Here is a 13,593-nt window from a genome sequence, read left to right on the forward strand (position 1 = left end):
ATCAGCTGACAGTCGTATGGGTACTCCCTTGTAGGTAACTGAGTTTCTTTCTCTTGCTGCTCTTAAGAGTCTCTCTTTGTCTTTTGCTCTTGGCATTTTAATGATGATGTGTCTTGGTGTGGTCCTCTTTGGATTCCTTTTGTTTGGGGTTTTCTGCGCTTCCTGGACTTGTAAGTCTATTTCTTTCACCAGGTAGGGGAAGTTTTCTGTCATTATTTCTTCAAATAGGTTTTCAATATCTTGCTCGCTCTCTTCTTCTGGCACCCCTATAATTCGGATGTTGGTATGCTTGAAGCTGTCCCAGAGGCTCCTTAAGCTATCTTCGTATTTTTGGATTCTTTTTTCATTTTGCTTTCCCAGTTGGGTGTTTTTTGCTTCTTCATATTTCAAATTGTTGACTTGATTCTTGCGATCCTCTAGTCTGCTGTTGGGATTCTGTATAATATTCTTTATTTCAGTCAGTGTACGCTTAATTTCTACTGGGTCCTGTATCACAACCTCAAGGGTCTCATTAGATTTCTTATAGGTCTCATTAAGTTTATTGGCAGTTTCTAGAAAATTCTTGAAAAACCTTAAAAGTGTGGTTTTAAACTCTATATCCAGTAGTTTGCTTTCCTCCATTTCTGTCATTTGTGTCCTTTTTCTTTGTCTCCGCATTTTTTATGCTTCCCTGTGTTGATAAAGTGGTTTTCTGTGCTAAGTGTCCTCTAGGGCCCAGTGGTTCAGCGTCCCCAATTACGTGAGGAGGACACTCTTGGTGCACCCCCTTGTGGGCTTTGTGCACAGTCTTGTTGTAAGTAAGCCTTGATTGTTTTAGGTATCACTGGAAGGAATTGACCTCCAGGCCAGTTGGCTGTGAGAATCAGCTGTGTCTGCAGTGGGAGAATTTCTCTGCTGGAGACACCCCTCCAAGGCAAGACTTTCTTCAATGGGGCTTTGGTGCTCACTGAGTCTGCCCCCTGGGTGTGTCATTTATGGTTCCACGGAGCTGGAAACTGGATTGTCCCACTCTGACCTCTGGGTACACTGGCTCCTGGCTCTCTAGGGAGGTGCTAATCTAGCCTCTGCCTTAGGCTATCCAGCAAAAGCCTCCCTGCAGGGCTTGGGCGGGGCGGGTCCCACGGGATCAACAGGGTGGGGCTAGCAGTTATGGCTGCTCTCAGAGGCTCCACTTCTCAGTGTCTAGGCATTTGCTGCTAACCACTGCGAGAGAAAGCTGCCCTCGAGTTCGGACCGATGCCAGATAGTCCCGCTTCTCCCGTGTGAGTCTGGGTCCCCAGAGACTCACCTGGAACTGGAACTCATAGCCTGAGACTCCCTCCTGATTGAAAACGACAATTGCGCCCTCAGCTGCCAGCCTGCTCTGCATGCACCTCCGCACCTTAGTATTTTACTTCCGCACCGCGCCTCCTCTGAGTCTTGGTATGCTTTTCTCTTTCCTTCTAGTTGTAGAATTTCCACTCAGCCAGCCGTCCTGTGGTTCTGGATGATGTCCGTTCCGTCTCTTAGTTGTACTTTTGAAGTGGTTGTTCCAGGTAGCAAACTCCGGTGCTTACCTATGCCGCCATCATGGTTTCTCATTCAGGTGTTATCTTAAGTACTACAGTGTTTATGCTTTTTATAAAGGCTAGACTATTTCATAATTGAGGTATTTTGTGTTCATTGATATTGTAGATAAACTATTTTTTTCATAACGTTTTCTAATTATTTTTTTAGCTGTATATGAAATTCACTAATTTTTAGAATCACTTTTATTGAGGAATAATTTACATACAATAAAATGAGCACCCATTTTCCACTGAACATTCCAGTGAGTTTTGACAAGTTTATATGCCTGTGTAACCACCTGCCAATTGAGGTACAACACAGTTTCATTACCCCATAAAATTCTCATCATGCTCCAGTCAATTGCATCCTGGCTCCAGTCAAACCATAATCTACTTTCTGTCATAGTACATTAGAATTTTTTAAGCATTTTAAGTGAATGTAATTACATAATAGTTACTGTTTTTTTTCTGACTTCTTTTGGTCAGCAAGTTGTTTTTGAGATGCATCCATATTATGGCTAGTCGTTCATTCCATTTTATTGCAGAGTAGTATTTCATGGTATGAATATACAACCAACTTTATTCATCTGCTTGTTGGTGGATATTGGAATTGTTTCAGGTTTGGAGCTATTACTAATAAAGCTATAACTTTTGCATTCAAGTCTTTGGGTAGGTATTTGTTTTCATTTTTGGGGAAATAGCTAGGAGTAAAATTGCTAGGTCAGCCTTCCCGAAGTTGTTTGACAGTCTGTTTGAGGCTGCTCTGCCTCTGTATCTATTTTTGTTCATCAGTTTATAATGCTCTTTATTATCCATAAATGAATGAGATCATGTATTTTTCTTTCATTGACTGGCTTTTTTTACTTAGCATAATGCTCTCAAGTTCCATTTATGCTGTGGCAAATGGTAAGAATTTCTTCTTTTTTACAGCAGCATAGTATTCCATTGTGTAGATGTACCACAGTTTTCTAATACATTCATCTGCTGATGGGCACTTAGGCTGTTTCCAGATCTTCGCTATGGTAAATTGTGCTGCTATGAACATAGGAATGCATATATTCTTTCTGATTGGTGTTTCTGGTTTCTTGGGATATATTCCTAGAAGTGGGATCACTGGGTCAAATGGCAGTTCCATTTTTAACTTTTTGAGGAAACTCCATACTGTTCTCTACAGTGGCTGCACCAGTCTGCATTCCCACCAGCAGTGCACGAGTGTTCCCTTTTCTCTGCATCCTCTCCAGCACTTGTCATTTGTTGATTTGTTGCTGATAGCCATTCTGATAGGTGTGAGATGATACCTCATTGTTGTTTTGATTTGCATCTCTTAGATGATTAGGGAGCATATGTCTCTTGGCTTTCTAAATGTCCTCTTTTGAAAAGTGTCTATTTAGGTCCTTTGCCCATTATTTTATTGGATAGTTTTTCTTCCTTTTGTTAAGTTGTATGAGTTCCTTATAAATGTTGGAGATTAAACCCTATTAGTGATAACATTAGCGAATATGTTCTCCCATGCAGTGAGCTTTCTTGTTGTTTTGTTGATGGTTTCTTTTGTTGTGCAGAAGCTTTTTATTTTGATGTAGTCCCATTTGTTTATTTTCTCTTTAGTTTCCACTGCCCTAGGAGCTGTATCAGTGAAGAAATTCTTTCGGCATATGTTTGCGATTTCGCTGCCTGTGTATTACTCCAGTATTTTCATGGTTTCCCATCTTACATTTAAGTCCTTTATCCATTTTGAGTTTATTTTTGTGTATGGTGTAAGTTGGTGTTCTAGTTTCATTTTTTTGCATGTATCTGTCCAATTTTCCCAACACCATTTATTGTAGAGACTGTTTTTTACTCCATTGTATGTTCTTGCCTCCTTTGTCAAATATTAATTGAGCATATTGGTTTGGGTCAATTTCTGGGTTCTCCATTCTATTCCATTGATCTATATGTCTGTTTTTGTGCCAGCACCAGGCAGTTGTGAGAACAGTGGCTTTGTAATACTGCTTGATATCTGGTATTGAGGTCCCACGTACTTTGTTCTTCTTTCTCAGGATCGCTGGAGTTATTTGGGGTCTTATTTTATTCCAGCTGATTTTTTGGAGAGTTCTTTCTAGGTCTGTGAAATATGCCGTTGGTATTTTAATGGGAAGTGCATTGAATTTATAGATTGCTTTGGGTAGTCTGGACATTCTAATGATGTTGATTCTACCAATGCGTGAACATGGTATGTTCTTCCATCTGTTTATGTCTTCCTCTATCTCTTTTTTCAACGTCCTGTAGTTTTCTGAGTAGAGGTCTTTTACCTCTTTAGTTAGGTTTATTCCCAGATATCTTAATTTTTTTGGTGTGATGGTAAATGGAATTGCTTTTTTAGTCTCTCTTTCTGTAAGTTCAATATTGGTGTATAGAAATGCCATAGATTTCTTGGCATTGATTTTGTATCCTGCTGCATTGCCGAATTCATTTATTAAGTCTAGTAGTTTTTTGATGGAGTCTTCAGCATTTTTTTTATGTACAATATCATGTCATCTGTGAATAAGGACAGTTTTACTTCTTCTTTTGCAATTTGGATGCCTTTTATTTCTTCTTCTTGTCTAATTGCAATGGCTAATACTTCCAATGCTATGTCGATCAGGAGTGGTGAGAGTGGGCATCCCTGTCTTGTTCCTGTTCTTAGGAGAAATGAATTTAGTTTTTGCCCATTGAGTATGACGTTGGCTGTGGGATTGTCATTATGGCTTTTATTATGTTGAGGTATGATCCTTCTATTCCCACCTTGCTGAGAGATTTTATCAAAAATGGGTGTTGGATTTTGTCAAATGCTTTTTCTGCATCAATTGGTATGATTATGTGGTTTTTCTCTCTCAATTTGTTTATGTGATGTATCACGTTTATTGATTTGCGGATATTGTACCATCCTTGCATCCCTAGGATAAATCATACTTGGTCATGGTGTATGATATTTCTGATGTACTGCTAGATCCAATTTACTAAGATTTTGTTGAGGATTTTGGCATCTATGTTCAGAAGGGATATTGGCCTGTAATTCTCATTCATTGTGTTGTCTTTATCTGGTTTTGGTATTAGGGTGATGCTGGCTTCATAGAATGAGCTTGGAAGTGTTCCTTTATCTTGAATTTTTTGTAGTAGTCTGAGGAGGATAGGTTTTAGTTCTTCCTTGAATGTGTGGTAAAACTCCTTTGTGAAGCCATCTGGCCCTGGGCTTTTGTTTGCTGGAAGCTTTTTGATGACTGCCTCAATTTCTTCCATAGTTATTGGCCTATTGAGATTTTTAGATTCTTCCTGATTGAGTTTTGGAAGGTTGTATTTTTCTAGCAATACGTCTGATTTCCTCCAGGTTTTCTAGTTTGTTGGAGTAGAGTTGTTTATAGTATTTTTTAATAATCATTTGTATTTCTGTGGTGTCGGTTGATATTTCACCTCTGTCATTTCTGATTTTGTTTATTTGGGTCTTCTCTCTTTGCTTCTTGGTGAGCCTGACTAGAGGTTCATCAATCTTTTTTATCCTTTCAGAGTACCAGCTTTGGTTTCATTGATCTGATATATTGTTTTTTTGGGGTCTCTATGTCATTTATTTCTTCTCTGATCCTCATTATCTCCTTCCTTCTGCTCACTCTGGGCTTTTCTTGTTGTTCTCTTTCTAATTCTTTGAGTTGTAGAGTTAGATGATTTACTACAATTTTTTCTTGCTTTGTGAGGTGGACCTGTAGAGCTATAAACTTCCCTCTCAGGACTGCTTTCATTAGGTTTTGGATCGTTGTGTTTTCATTGTCATTAATTTCCAGGATGTTTTTAATTTCTTCTTTGATCTCATTGGTAGCCCAATCAATATTTAATAACATGCTATTCAGCTTCCAAGTGTTTGAGTGTTTTGGATTGTTTTTAATTGTAGTTTATTTCTAATATCATGCCATTGTGGTCTGAGAAGATGCTTGGTATAATTTCAATCTTCTTGAATTTGGGGAGACTTTTCTTGTGACCCAATATGTGGTCTATTTTTGAAAATGTCCCATGTGCACTTGAGTAGATCATATATTCTGCGGCTTTGGGCTGAAATGTTCTAAAGATGTCAATTAAGTCCATCTGATCTAGTGAGTCATTTAGGATTGCTATTTCTTTGCTGATTTTTATCTAGAGGATTTATCCAGTGATGTCAGTGGTGTATTAAAGTCCCCTACTATGATTGCATTGTTGTCGATCTCTCCCTTGATGTCTTCCAGGAGTTTTTTCATGTATTTGGGTGCTCCTACACTGGGTGCATATATATATGTTTATCAGGGTTAAATCCTCTTGTTTCATCGATCCCTTTAGTATTATGAAGTGGCCTTCCTTACCTCTTGTTATGGTCTTCACTTTGAGGTCTGTTTTGTCCGATGTAAGTATTGCTACCCCAGCTTTTTTTTTTTTTTTTCCATTTGCTTGAAAGATATTTTTCCATTTCTTCACTTTCAGTCTGTGTGAGGCTCTTGTTCTGAGGTGGGTCTCTTGTAGACAGGAAATGTATGTGTCATGTTTTTTTTATTCATTCAGCCACTCGATGTCTTTTGATTGGAGTATTTAATCCATTTACATTTAAATTTATTATTGAAAAGTACTTGTTAGTAGCCATTTTTATTTTTTGTGCCTGTGTTGTTTCTTACCTTTTTATTTCTTCTTTTTACACCAGTCCCTTTAGCATTTCTTGCATTGCTGGCTTGGTGGTAGTAAACTCCCTTCGCCTTTTTTTAAATCTGTGAAGCTCCTTATTTCCCCTTCAAATTTGAATGATAGCCTTGCTGGATAGAGTATTCTTGGATTCAGTCCCTTGCTTTGCATCACTTTGTAAATTTCCGTCTATTCTTTTCTGGCCTGATGTGTTTCTGTTGAGAAATCATTTGATCATCTAATGGGAGATCCCTTGTACATAACTTTCGGTCTCTCTCTTGCAGCCTTTTAGATTCTCTCTTTATCCTGAACATTTGCCATGGCAATTATGATGTGTCTTGGTGTGGTTCTTTTCAGGTTCATCTTTTTTGGGACTCTGTTCTTGTGTGACTTTTTTCTTCCCCACAACAGGGAAATTTTTGGATAGTATTTCTTCGAATAGGTTTTCTAAGCCTTGTTTCTCTTCCTGTTCTTCTGGCACCCCTATTATTTGTATGTTGCTTCGTTTCATGTTGTCCCATAGCTCCCTTAGGCTCTCCTCCTGTCTTTTAATTTTTTTCTCCAATTGCCGTTCAGTTTGGGTGTGTTGCTTCCCTGTCTTCTAATTCACTAATTCAGTCCTCTGCTTCTCTAAGTCTACTTTTGAAACTTTCCACAGTGTTTTTTATTGCAGCTATATTACTCTTCATTTCTTCTTGATTCTTACTTAAGTTGTTGATTTTTTCATCCATTTCTTCTTGATTTTTGTATAAGTTGTTGATTTTTTCCCTCCATCTGGTTTATGCACTCTAGGACCCTTATTCTGAATTCTTTTACTGACATATTGCATGCCTCTGTCTCACTTAGCTTCTTTTCTGGTGAATCCACCTTTTCTTTCCTTGTCTACCCATTTTTGGTTTCACCAACTGATCTAGATGTCGAGTTGTTCAGGGGCTGCTTCTTGGGTTTCAGTGGTTCCTCAGGCTGCAGTTTCCGCTCAAGTGGTCACAGTTGTGGCTGCTCCTCAGTTGGCCGCGGCTCTTCTAGTGGGTGCTGTTCGCAGCAGTGGTGTCTCCTCTGGCTGGTAGGTGAGGCTGCTCGCCCAGCTGCTGCTCCTTGGACAGGAGCAGGCTGTTCACGTGGCTTCTGCTTTTCAGATGGGCATGGACTGCTCACATGGCTGCTGCTCCTTCAATTGGGGCTGGCTGCATGCTGCTGCTGTTCCTCTGATGGGGCGGACTGCTCGTGAGGCTCTTGCTCTTTGGACAGGGGCAGGTTGATTACAGGGCTACTGCTCCTTGTATGGATGCGGGCTGCTCATGCAGCTGCTGCTCCTCAGATGGAAGATGGGCTGCTTGTGCGGCTGCTACTCCTTGGGCGGGAGTGAGCTGCACGTGCGGCTGCTGATCCTCAGATGGTGGCAGGATGCTCACCCAGCTGCTGCTCGTCGGACAGGTGCAGACTGGGTGTGGCTGCTGCTCCTTGGGCCGGAGTGAGCTGCACATGGGGCTGCTGTTCCTCATACAGGGGCTGTCTTCTCGTGTGGCTGCTGCTCCTCAGACGGGGGATGGGCCGCTCACCCACCTGCTGCTCATTGGACAGGTGCAGGCTGCGTGTATCTGCTGCTCCTCGGACCAGTGTGGAGTGCGCAAGGGCTACTGGTCCTCAGACGTGGGTTGTCTGCTCGTGTGGCTGCTGCTCCTCAGACTGGGGGAGGCTGCTCGGGTGGCTACTGCTCCTTGAATGGGAGCGGGCTGCTTGTGGTGATGCTGTTCCTTGTATGGGTATGGGCTGCTCACACCACTGCTGCTCCTCATATGGGGGCATGTTGCTCGTGCAGCTGCTGCTTCTTGGATGGGAGCAGGTTTCTTGCACATCTACTGCTCCTCAGACAGGAGGAGGGTGTGGGCTGCACAGCTGCTGCTCCTCGGATGAAGGTGGGCAGCGTGGGGCTGCCACTCCTCAATCGTGGGCAGGCTGCTTGTGTGGCTGCTGCTCCTCAGCTGGGGCAGGCTGTTCATGTGGTTGCTGCTCCTCGAACAAGGGAGTGGGCCGCTCACACAGCTGACAGCTGCTGCTCCTTGGACTGGGGCAGGCCATGTGAGGCTTCTGCTCTTAGGCCTGGGGCAGGCTGCTCATGGGGCTGCTGCTCCTTGGACAGGATTGGGCTGCTCATGTGTCTGCTGCTTGCATGGTTGCAGTGCCCTGGGCTGAGACATTTGGCCGGTCACGGGGGAGCACGCTTCAGATCTCACAGAAGCCTGTGCCCAGGGTGGCTGGAGACTCGTTGACCATGGGACCACAGCTAAAGTAGCAGGTCCCTGGCAGGGGTGTCTTTAGAGTCCCAGGTGTTATCTGAGGGCACCCTGGGTGGGGTTGAGGCCTGCCTCCCAGTTACAGCAGCTCTCCCCTTATAAACGCTAGGCTTCTGGGGATGATCCAGCCTCCTGGAACTGCTTACACAGTAGCAGAGGCTGCCTAGTTAGGCAAGCCCATTTAGCCTGACCCCGAAGGCCCTGTGGGATCTATCTGTGCCTCACTCACATACACACACACAGCCCAAATGACCACACACTTCTCTTTTGGTCCCTCACTGACTCATGCTCTCTCCCTTACTGCCGCCTTCTTCCTGCCTCTGTAGTTGGGTCTGGGGTGTTATTGACCCATTTGTGGATGGAGTTTCCTCTCCAGGTGTTTGGTTATGAGGCTCACTCTCTAGCACCTGGCCAGACAGGATACAATTCACCTCAACAAGACACAACATAAAGGGACCAAAGCATGAATGTACTCAATAATAACCTTACTATAAGTGACCACCTGAGAAAAGAGAATTCGGGGTGAGAAAAGAGAGCACAAATGATATCGAAGAGAGAAAAAAAAGATAAGAGAGAAAAGAAGAAAGGAGAAAAGGAAATTGTATATATATATATATATATACAATTAAAAAAACAAAAACTTAAATAGTCCCCAAGAGCACAAAGGGGCTGGAATATATATATATATATATATATATATATATATATATATATATATATATAACACCACAGAACCAATACATAAACAAACAAAACAAACAAACAATAATAATGATAATATAATTTAAAAAAAGAAAAAAGAAAAAAAATACAAACACCAAACCCCCAGCAAAGAGGTTGGGGGCAGAATCTGTAGATGCTGAGCTTATATATAGAAGATAAGGTTAAGAGTTGGATGAATATGTTGAGGATCTCACTTCAGTATAGAGGAAGTAGAAAGGGGATGGGTGGATAAGAGGAAAGAGAACGAGAAAAAGTAATAAATTTACAAAAAGTTTGATTTCAAAAATGGTATAAAATAGCAATTAAAATAGAGTGATGGAAAAATAATGTGAAAAGAAATAGAAAATAAAGCAACAAACAAAAACAGGAAAACAAGGAAAAAAAAGAGATAACAAAGTCATAAAAGAGAAATAAAATAAAAATGAAAAAGTGAAGTGTTCCTTTGGCTGACTTAATATCCCAGTCCTCTGTACTGTAGTGTTTCTCAGGATCCATTCCTGTGACTGAAAGTCTCTATTCCAGCCCCTTTGTGCTCTTGGGGACTATTTAAGTTTTTGTTTTTTTAATCCTTTGACCAATCAAGGTGGAATCTGGGTGTGGCTGTATTAGTTGCCTGGATACTGGAGGGGAGGGGCTATCTTTTCAGGGCAAAATGGCTGCCCAGGTCCCAGGCTCAGGGATGACTCAGCTCAAAACTCGCTGCCACTACTCCTGGATCCCCCTCTCTCCCAAGATTCCACAATTCCGCACCTTCTCCCACACTCCAGTCACGGGTAAATGTCTGTATCCGAAAGGTCCTATGAACTAGGCTCTATGAAGAAGGGCACAAGCCACAGAGGCCGGAGAGGCTGCACCTCTGTGCACTCTCCTGCCGGCACTCTTCAGGCTTCACTGACTGTAGACCCAGATCTAGAATCCCCTGCCAACCAGCAGTCCTTTGTTCCTTTTTATCCACTGTGCCCATCCCAAGGGACGTGGCCCAAGCCCATGCCGTGTGGATTCCCTCTGATCCTCAGGGCTCCGAGGTCTGGCCAAATATCCTTCCCAGAGTCTTGACTTTACCTTTCTCCAGGAGTCCTCTGCCTTTCCCGGCTGCAAATTGTCTCCCAGCTGAATTTCCTCTGCCAATTCAGGCTGGATGTTACTTGTTTCAGCTGCTCACCCTATCTGCTACGGGACAAGGCACAGGACATGTCTGTCTATACCACCACCATTTTGTCTTTCTAGAGGATATTTTTTCATTGATTTTTTTTCCATTTTTCTAGAGAGAGTGGGAGGGAGAGGGAGAGACAGAGAGAAACATCAATGTGAAAGACACACATCAGATGCAAGTCCATCTGATGTACATGCCCTTGACCAGAATCAAACCCAGGACTCTTCAGTCCATGGGCCAGTGCTCTATCTCCTGAGCCAGACTAGCTAGGGCAGAAATGTAGAGATTTGTAAGACATAGCCCTGTCCTGAAAAAAATTCAGTTTCTCCAGGATTACAGACAGGTAATAGCTAACTGTCATACAGTATGATAACTGCTATGATAGAATTACCCATAAAATCCTACAAGAGCAATAAATTCCTCTAGTTGTGAGGGATGTAAAAAACTATCTCATAGATATTTAAGCTAGGCCTTGAAGGATGTGAAAAATTAGTTGGGGACAGAATAATAAACATGAACAAAGGAGGCGTTATCTCTATGCTCCCAAAAGAGAGTTTTTCATGAACAGAGAGAAGAATGAATGAATAAGGTGTATTTGGAGAATGATGAAGTATTATATGGTTTGGTTAAAACATTACATGTCATAGAAGGAGAGGTAAGAGAAAAAGCTACATGTATAGGTTGGAGCCAAATTATCAGAGGTCTTATATACTAGGCATAAGTTGTTGGGTTTTTAATCAGGCAACATACTTAAGTCTGCATTTTACAAAGGTATTTGATAGGATACAGGATTAAGTGGAGAGAAGTTGAGGCTGGAGGTGGGTATTTTAGTTTGAAGACTTCATAAAAGATATCAATAAGTTAATGAGTTCTCTTATAATAATACAGTAGTAGTGACTTTAGAATATAGGGATTCAGAATATAATTCAGAAGATTTTTTAAAATCCTCACCTGAGGATATGTTTATAGATTTGAGAGAGAGAGAGAAAGGAAGGGAGAGAGAGAGAGAGAGATGTGAGAGAAATATCAATTAGTTGCCTCCTGTGAGCACCCTGACTGGGATTGAACCTGAAACCTGGCCAGGGCAAATTGATGGAATTTAATGACTGATAAATAATGAGAAAGTAGATCTAAAATCAAGGAAGATTTTGAAGTTTTTTCTTTGGAATCTGTATATATATTTTTGTAAGATGGAAGTATTGCTACTCGAGCTTTTTTATGATCATTTACCTGAAAATTTTTTTTTCATCCCTTCACTCTCAGTCTGTGTGAGTCCCTTTTTCTGAGGTGGATCTCTTGTAGACAGAAAATTAATTGGTCATGTTTTCTTATTCTTCAGCTACCCTATGTCAGTGGTCGGCAAACTGTGGCTTGCAAGCCACATGCGGCTCTTTGGCCCCTTGAGTGTGGCTCTTCCACAGAATACCACGTGCAAGCGTGCACATACAGTGCGATTGAAACTTCATGGCCCATGAGCAGAAGTCAGTATTTTGTGGAAGAGCCACACTCAAGGGGCCAAAGAGCTGCATGTGGCTCACGATCTGCAGTTTGCCGATCACTGCCCTATGTCTTGATTGGAGCATATAATCCATTTATGTTTAAGGTTATTATTGATAGGTACTTGTTTGTTGCCATTTTTATTCTTTATGCCTGTGTTCCTTCTTCCCTTTCTTTTTTTGCTTTTTCCAGTAGTCCCTTTAGCATTTCTTGCATTGCTGACTTGGTGGTAATAAACTCCCTTAGCCTTTCTTTGTCTGTGAAGCTCCTGATTTTACCTTCAATTTTGAATGATAGCCTTGATTAGTATAGTAATCTTAGCTTCATCCCTTCTAGCCTGATGTGTTTCTGTTGAGAAATCAGTTGATAGTCTAATGGGAGATCCCTTGTAGGTAACTTTCTGTCTCTCTCTGGCAGCCTTTAAGATTCTTACGTTGTCATTGATGTTTGACAATTTAATTATCATGCGTCTTGGCGTCAGTCTTTTTGGGTTCATCTTGTTTGGCACTCTTTGTGCTTCTTGGACTTGTGTGACTTTTTTCTTCCCAAAACTAGGGAAGTTTTCTGTCATTATTTCTTCAAGTTTTCTATTCCTTGCTCAGCTTCCTCTTCTTCTGGTACCCCTATTATGTGGATGTTGTTTTGTTTTATATTTTCCCAAAGGTCCGTTAGGCTCATCTCCTGCTTTTTAAGATTTTTTTTTCCAGTTGATGCTCTGCTTGGGTGTTTTTTCTACCTTGTCTTCTAACTCACTGATGCAGTCCTTAGCTTCCAGTTTACTGTTGAAACTTCCCATTGTGTTTTTTTAGTGCAGCTATGTCATTCTTTATTTCCTCTTGATTCTTACACATGTTGAATTTGTCTTCCATCCTTTCCAGCATCCTTATAACCATTGCTCTGTATTATTTCTCTGACAAATTGCTTCCCTCCATTTCATTTATTTCCTTGTCCGGTGAGTCCTCCTTTTCTTTAATGTAGGGGTGGTTTCTTCATCTCCCCATTTTTGCTGTTCCTTTGTGATTGTTTCTATATATTAGAGCAAATTGCTATGCCACCCAGATTTTTTTTTGTTTGTCTTAAATCGATATTTTGTGAGACCCAGTGGTGTAATCTCTCAGGTCTTCTGGGCTCGGCATTCTAGAGATAACCCTACTTGGGATATTTGAGTTCTCCTGGTATAGTAGGGTCTTGAATGTTATTGTACCATTCATGGATGAAATATCCTCTCAGGGTGTATGTTTATGTGGCTTGCTCTCTACCCTATTGACCAAACATCACAGAATACAACTCCACAAGACACAACACAAAGGGAAGAAAACACAAATGTACTCATGACACCAATAACCCCAATAAAGGTGACCAACTGAGAAGAGAGAACTAGGAGAGAGAAAAGAGAGCAAATATGATATTGAGATAAGGAAAAAAAGGTAGGAGAGTAAAAAAAAGGAGCAAAAAAAGAGAAAAAATATATATGAGGAGAAAACACCACAAAACAAATAAACCAAAAAAATTTAAACACACACCCAGAAAACGGGGTGGGGGGTGGGGGGTGGGGGGGGGTAACAGAATCTGTAGAGGCAGGGTTTATATACAAAAAAGTAAGATTAAGGAATTGAATGAACAGGGGAAGCACCATTGTTCAGTATAGAGGAGGTAGAAAGAGAATGAGTGATAAGAAGAAAATAAGTAAGTAAATAAATAATTTTTAAAATCTACTTATTCATTTATT

This window comes from Myotis nattereri (genome assembly GCF_964212035.1).
Source record: "Myotis nattereri genome assembly, chromosome: 1".
NCBI lineage: Eukaryota > Metazoa > Chordata > Mammalia > Chiroptera > Vespertilionidae > Myotis > Myotis nattereri.